Raw genomic sequence first — 7,438 nt, 5'->3', positions numbered from 1 at the left:
CATAAATCTCAAAATTGGACACATGAAACCAAAGGACAGATTTCCACCGGTCTAATGTCTATTGCTCGTGTTTCTTTGCCCAAGTAAGTCCCTTCTTATAGGTGTGCTTTAGTAGTGGTTTCTTTGCAGCAATTCGACCATGAAGGCCTGATTCATGCAGACTCCTCTGAACAGTTTATGTTGAGATGTCTGTTACTTGGACTGTGAAGCATTTATTTGGGCAGAAATCGGAGGTGCAGTTAACTAATGAAGCAGAGGTAACTCGGTCTTCCTTTCCTGTGGCGTTCCTCATGAGAGCCTGTTTCATCACAGTGCCCATTTTTGAGACCGCACTTGAAGAAACTTCTTGTTCTGTATTGACTGACATTCATGTCTTAAAGTAATGATGAACTGTCGTTTATCTTTGCTTATTTGAGCTGTTCTTGCCATAATATGGACTTGGTCTTTTACCAAATAGGGCTCTCTTCTGTATACCACCCTACCTTGTCACAACATAACTGATTGGCCCAAACTCATTAAAAAGGAATGAAATTCCACAAATGAACTTTTAACAAGGCACACCTGTTAATTGAAATGCAATCCAGGTGACTACCTCTTGAAGCTGGTTGAGAGAATACCAAGAGTGTCCAAAGCTATCATTAAGGCAAAGGGTGTCTTTTTTGAAGAATCTCAAATATAAAATAGGGGGGGGGGGGACGACTATGGATCTGCCTTTGTACGTTAGTCACACACGATATCTCAGACAGCGCTGGCCCGATTTTGACAAAACGTGGGTGTATGAAGTGTCTTGTCATAGAAATCCGGCATTTACAAAATGACACTGATTGGCCCAATGGGGGTGCTGTAGTAATCAACTGAAATTCCAAACTTTGAACAAGTATATCTCCTGTCCTGTTGTAGCTACAGTCATGACATGACATGACATTTTGTACATACCACCAATTGGCCCGGGGGGAGACATGTTTAAGGATACCTTGTTTACTTTAAACCAGAGAATGTACAGTATGAGTAATGATATACTGTACTGACTGTTAGCACGATAGAGAGGGTTCTCCATCAATTGAGCTGAGTTGCCAAAATCCCCAAGACCAAGTGTGCTAAAGGCGCCTGCAGATTAGGTTCTTACTGCTCCTAGTAGAACCTAAATAGGCAAAAGCTGGCATACTCCCTTAAAAGACCTTTGATTGAAAAGCTAGAAAAAATCTCTCTATCCTTCAGAAAGACACCATAGCAACAACATTGCCAGAACACTTCCTCAAAATAGTCAGAAAAATCTGTAATTTTGACATTTTTGCAAAGGAGGTCTTAGTCGTGCAATTTTATATCTAAGATATTTGGTGCAGTATTTCTCAAGTGAAAGAATTTGCATGAAAACAAGTCCTCTCTCATTGAATGACAACAACACTATGGATGGGATTCTGATATTAGAAACAACGTCACAAAATGTCATAATATAGGCCTATGTGCAAACTTTTTAGACTGGGAAGCATACAGTAAACTTTAGGGAGTTTTGTAGTGAGCCAAGAAAGCCAGAGGGGTATACTACGAAGCAGGAACAATGAGTTTGCCAGCTAACTTTGATAAACAACCAGAAATAGCAGTTGATTTTCTGGTTCCTTAAGAAAGCTAAACATAGGTATGTGTGTTTGGTTGTTAAGTCAATTAGAACATTCTCATTTCAAGCTTATCTTTCTAAAAAACTACAAAGTTATTTCTGAATTTTCAGGCAAGATAGCTTGCTAACCTTGATATTCCCCTCTGCTCCCTGGGAAACCAAACACATGAAGCCCCGGGGTTAAACTGCATGAGAGCGGTAGGACACCAAGAGCAATGGAAAGTGTTAGGGACAGTTTAAAATTTACTGAGGGGTGGGCTTTAGCCAACAAACACACAAAATTGTTGTCACAAAAACTGTTGCGTTAAATAGCAAATGTGCCTACTATGGTCTTGGCACGCGCGCTCTAGCCAACAGCTCGCAGGTACAGTGGGTAGGCTGTGCTGGTGTAACACAATCTCACACTCAATTCATGCAAATATGTACAAGTATTTCAGCAGATTTTGTCTTTGTGTGGCTTAATTTGTGTGAAAATACACACATTTTAGTACAACTTAATTTGTGTGAAAATACACACATTTTAGTACAACTTAATTCGTAGGAAAATACACACATTTTAGTACAACTTAATTCGTAGGAAAATACATTTTAGTACAACTTAATTCGTAGGAAAATACACACATTTTAGTACAACTTAATTCGTAGGAAAATACATTTTAGTACAACTTAATTCGTAGGAAAATACACACATTTTAGTACAACTTAATTCGTAGGAAAATACACACATTTTAGTGTAACTTCATTCTTTTTGTGCAACACATTTTTGTGCAACTTCATAGGAAAACATTTTTAGGGGGGGAAAACTTCGGAACAATCTTTTGAAAGTTATTGGAGCAATGCATTTTGGGCAACGGTGTTCTACACTACCTTTTTTTGTGTCCCACTTTTATTTATATCAAATAACAAATTTGTCAACATCCCAATATTGTTAATCAAACAGAAGATAACAAAGTTATAACATTTATGCAACTGTTTGAGGGGCTGAATCAAGATTATGAATGACATGTCATAATCATCGTTTTAATCATCTGAAGTCAATGGCACGCAAATCCCTCAAATTGTCTAATCCACCTATCCATTGTTACAGCCTGGCTCAACTGAGATCATGGTTTTTACCTTGAGTTATCAGTGATCTGCACTGGTCTGCTGTACTCTATAAACTGGTGTTAATGCAATGTCACAGTTCTTTACCATCAGAAAAAGGCATATTTCAATGGCGAGACGGGCGACACTTCAAGCTGGGGAGTATGGGCTTGTTTCAATCAGTAGGGCTGAAGATCACCGTTGTAGCGTGATTGACATTTGAAGGCAATGATCCTGCGTTAGCGGAGACTGTATTCACGGTAAAAGCTGCTAATGTCGGCTCAATTGAAAATTAGCTTTATATTTAAATTGCGCTATAATGCTGAACTTCAGCGATACAGATTGAATCAAGCACTAAGTTTCACAGATCTGCAACATATGCATAAAATCCATTTTGGACAGTTTGTTGAAGACACACTTATATCAGTGCAGTTGACATGGAAATGTTGAGTATGCTGAAAATACCAAAAATCTTTTCTGATGAGATGTTTGTCAACACACATATTCCATTATGTGGAGCACTCAAAGCGTGTCTGTTGCCCAAACTCAGTTTCCTTGTTTCCGTAATGATGCCAGGATGAGTTTGCACTTTCAGGGTACATGTAAAACACTTCATTGTGAGACTAAATATAAGGGCTGGACATGCAGATAAATGAACGTCAGATAAATAAAAAGTAGATTTTTCTGGGGTCTCTGGACTGATATGGCCAATGGGATTGTAGTGCTAGGGGTTATACGGTGAAGGTGAATCATGGTTAATAAATCATGTTTGTTGATGTGGAGTGTCCACTATACCTGAATATGTCAAATATTAGAGCTGCGCTCGATTTTGAGTTTCCCCAGTAGTCAACTTTCAAGTATTTGACATATTTGACCCAGGTCTGGTGTGCATATGGCACAATGAACACTTTTAGGGTTAGTGCTGTGATTGGTGGAGGCTATAAGATCCAAGTTGATGCAACAAGCCACGGGTAGACAATGAAGTTACGCTGTTTGTTTTACGTTTTGTGCCTTGAAGGTGACCGGGCCACCTGTTGTCTTTCCTCAGGACCCATCAATAACCCCCACGATGCTTCACTTCTCTTTTTAGGTCAACAGAAAGACTTGTCACAGTTTCCATAAAGTGGACTATATTGTCACAACAAGGTTACCACAGATGTCATCTCAGCGAAAGTCGTGGCATTCAACTTCTGTCTTATGTGACAGGGCCAGAAAGGCCCCTATTAACTTTTTGTACCTTGGTTGTTGGTGGTGGTGGAACCACCTACTAGCATATTTCAAGGTGCTTCATGGTCATTCTATAACTGATCTAGCTAGCGACAGCATATTTGTTTTTAGTTTGAATTTGAGCAGAGGAAATGAGGGGTTGGACTGTAAATACTGGCGTGACAGGAATATGGAACAAATAAAGAAAGGCCTTCTCAGGCTGAAATATTGATAGTAAATGGGCAGAGGTAAAATCACATGTACGGGAGTTATCTTTTCTACAATATCAATTTTGGGTCTAACTCCCTACAGCACAACAAAGGAAAGCATGGTAGTGTGTCTGTTAACGCTTCACTTCTGGAGAGGAAAAGTGGACTTGAAGATGTTCAGTACTGGCTCACTGCAAACTTGTTCATCTGTATACCTTCCTCATTCACTTCACTGTTATGTTCAAGGAAAAGGGAGGGGTGATACAGAAACACATTCAGGTTGACTGATTTGTGTGACACAATAAGATGCATCGCAATTCAGTTCACTCACCTGATTAAATCACTATTTCGAAATCAGTGAATTCCCTATTATTTCCAATGAGAATATTCTCAATATAACGATTGATTTTCCAATTAATTCCCTGAATAAAATGGCCTCAGCCCTGGTACAGTATTGTACCATGTACAGTACACTTCGGATGCATAGAATGGTGGCTGTCTCAAACTCATACAATACCAACACACGCCTAATGCTCGGGAAAAAACCTTGCTACCTGTAGGGGAATCTTTTGAATAGATTTGTCAGAAATTACTTTAAGAGGGAAACAAAGAGGGTCACAGAAAAACAATGTGTATATGTGGCTCAGTCTTTAGAGAATATCATGGACACAGAAATGTTACAGGGCAAGTTTATTTTTCCTCCTTCAGGTTTCATCCCATCACAACCTTCAAGTAATTTCTTCTCTCCATAGCTGCTGGAAGTAGTGATACTGAAAAATAGAAATAAAAAATATAAATACGCCTCCTGGGTGGCGCAGTGGTCTCTGCTGTGCCACCAGAGATTCTGGGTTCGAGCCCCGGCTCTGTCGCAGCTGGCCGCGCCTGGGAGGACCATGGGGCGGCGCACAATTGGTCCAGTGTTGTCCGGGTTACGGGGGTTTGGCCAGCAGGGATATCCTTGTCTCATTGCGCACTAGCGGCTACTGTGGCGGGTCAGGCGCAGTGCACTCTGACCAGGTCGCCAGGTGTATGGTGTTTCCTCCAACACATTGGTATGGCTGGCTTCAGGGTTGGATGTGCATTGTATCAAGAAGCAATGCGGCTTGGTTGGGTTGTGTTTCGGAGGACGCATGGCTCTCGACCTTCGCTTCTCCTGAATCTGTACGGGAGTTGCAGCGATGAGACAAGACTGTAACTACTACCAATTGGATACCACAAAATTGGGGAGAAAAAAGGGGTAAATAAATAAATAATATATATAAATACACCCCCCCCCCCAAAAAAATATGTATATTCAATTTTTTTCTTATCAAAAGTAGAGCGCTGGGCCTTTACAACTTGTGTATTAGCAGACCGATAGAGCCATCTGCAGTGGAGGGGAAAACATTTCTCACAAAAGTTGTGGACTGGGCCTTTACTACTCCTGTATTCCTAGTCATTCTGCTGCCCTAGGCAAGATACAAATATTGCACCCTGGACAAAACTAGAGTAGAATAGTCCCAGTAAGTGATATTACAGAGAAAATATGTAAGAAATACATATTTTCCAGACGTTGAGGTTAGACTCAATTTAGGTTCTGAATGAAAGATGAAAATACGTATTTCCAGGAAGTTCAAATCAGGTACATTTTCGGTTCTGAACGAAAGGGTTCCCGAGTGGCGCAGCGATCTAAGGCGCTGCATCACAGTGCAAGAGGTGTCACTACAGTCCCTGGTTCGATTTCAGGCTGTATTACATCCGGCCGTGATTGGGAGTCCCATAGGGCGGCACACAATTGGCCCAGCGTCATCCGGGTTTGACCGGTGTAGGCCATCATTGTAAATAAGAAATAGTTCTTAACTGACTTGCCTAGTTAAATACAGGTAAAACTATTTTTATATAGAATTAATCTCTGGTTTGACAAGTGGAAGAGCTCGTTTATTCCTTTGCTCATCTATCACTGCTCATAAACATGCAATAATGTAGCCTAAATCAAGTGTATCATTACACACATATTACACACATATTGACTCACGTTGTTGCCTTTTATAGCTTTATATAGAGCCTGTACTATTTTCCTAGCGTCCCAATCCCACTGAAACCCCAAATCCTGACTCCTGTCCCGATTCATAACTTTATTCTGCAATACATAGGTTACATTATCAAAGCACATGTCGCCTATGTATGTAAAAATAGCTTGAACATTTCCCCCGTTTCTCTGCGCTGTCTTGTAATTGCTTCCCATGAGAGCTTCGGTAGAGAATGTGTGATCAGTGATCAACAAACTGTATGAGAGTAGATATATGGTATTTTTTTAAACAGAGTTGGTCCCCGTTAAAATACCTTGATATTTAAACAATTTCCCTTTTTCAAACCCCCCGTTATTGATGAGCTGATCTGCTATCTTTATAATCATAAACTCAAGTCAAATAGGAGATATTCTCTCATTCGTTGGAGGTTATCTAGCAATTTGAGCAACTTTAGTCATTTGACTTTAAAAAATAAACTTTTGTTACAAAGTTTGTATGATTCGCTATAGCGATAGCCTACTCTGGGTGCGCTCTTAGAACATGATGGCACAACACACCCTCCCATTTAGCAGATACTCTTATCCAGAGCGATTTACACTAGTGAGTGCATACACTTCTCACACTTTTTCTAACTGGTCCCACGTGGCTATCGAACCCACAACTCACGGCGTTGCATGCGCCATGCTCTACCAACTGAGCAACGCGTGGTACATTACAATAGGCTCAATAGATTAGATATCTTTTACCGATCTATAGATAGATAGGAAACATGATCACAGATTACAGCAATGGAAAACCAATGATCTTGCCCTCGTGACAACCAACGGTTCTAGAGCGTTTGACTTGGAAAGACGGAGAACGAACAGGTCTATCGGGATGGGGAGCGTCTTTTACGGGTGTCTGTATGGCACCGGTTGCCCCAGTGGAAGAAGTTTGCACTGGGTGATAAGTGATTGCATTCGTTTTGGAACCTCCCAGCCATGAGCCCCACTCATGGCCAACCGCGATGTCGGCTCAAAACAAAAGTTACTTAGGTTAAGTACATGGAGTAATAAGTAGGATTCTGTTTTCACCTGCGAAAAGTGATTGCTTTTGAAAAACGCTTCATCTGTCTTCCGAATAAAAACTAGTTTGGAATTTTGAACAAATATGGTATGGAAAATAGATGTGTGTTTCTTCATGACAACATGACCGAGCGCCACAGATTACTGTTTATTTTGAGAAGGGCGCCTGTCCCTCCCCGCTACCAGTCAAAAGTTTGGACACACCTACTCATTCAAGGGTGTTTCTTTATTTTTACTGTTTTCTACATTGTA

This window comes from Oncorhynchus mykiss, chromosome 19, assembly GCF_013265735.2.
Source record: "Oncorhynchus mykiss isolate Arlee chromosome 19, USDA_OmykA_1.1, whole genome shotgun sequence".
Lineage (NCBI taxonomy): Eukaryota > Metazoa > Chordata > Actinopteri > Salmoniformes > Salmonidae > Oncorhynchus > Oncorhynchus mykiss.
This window is presented reverse-complemented; position numbering follows the sequence as displayed.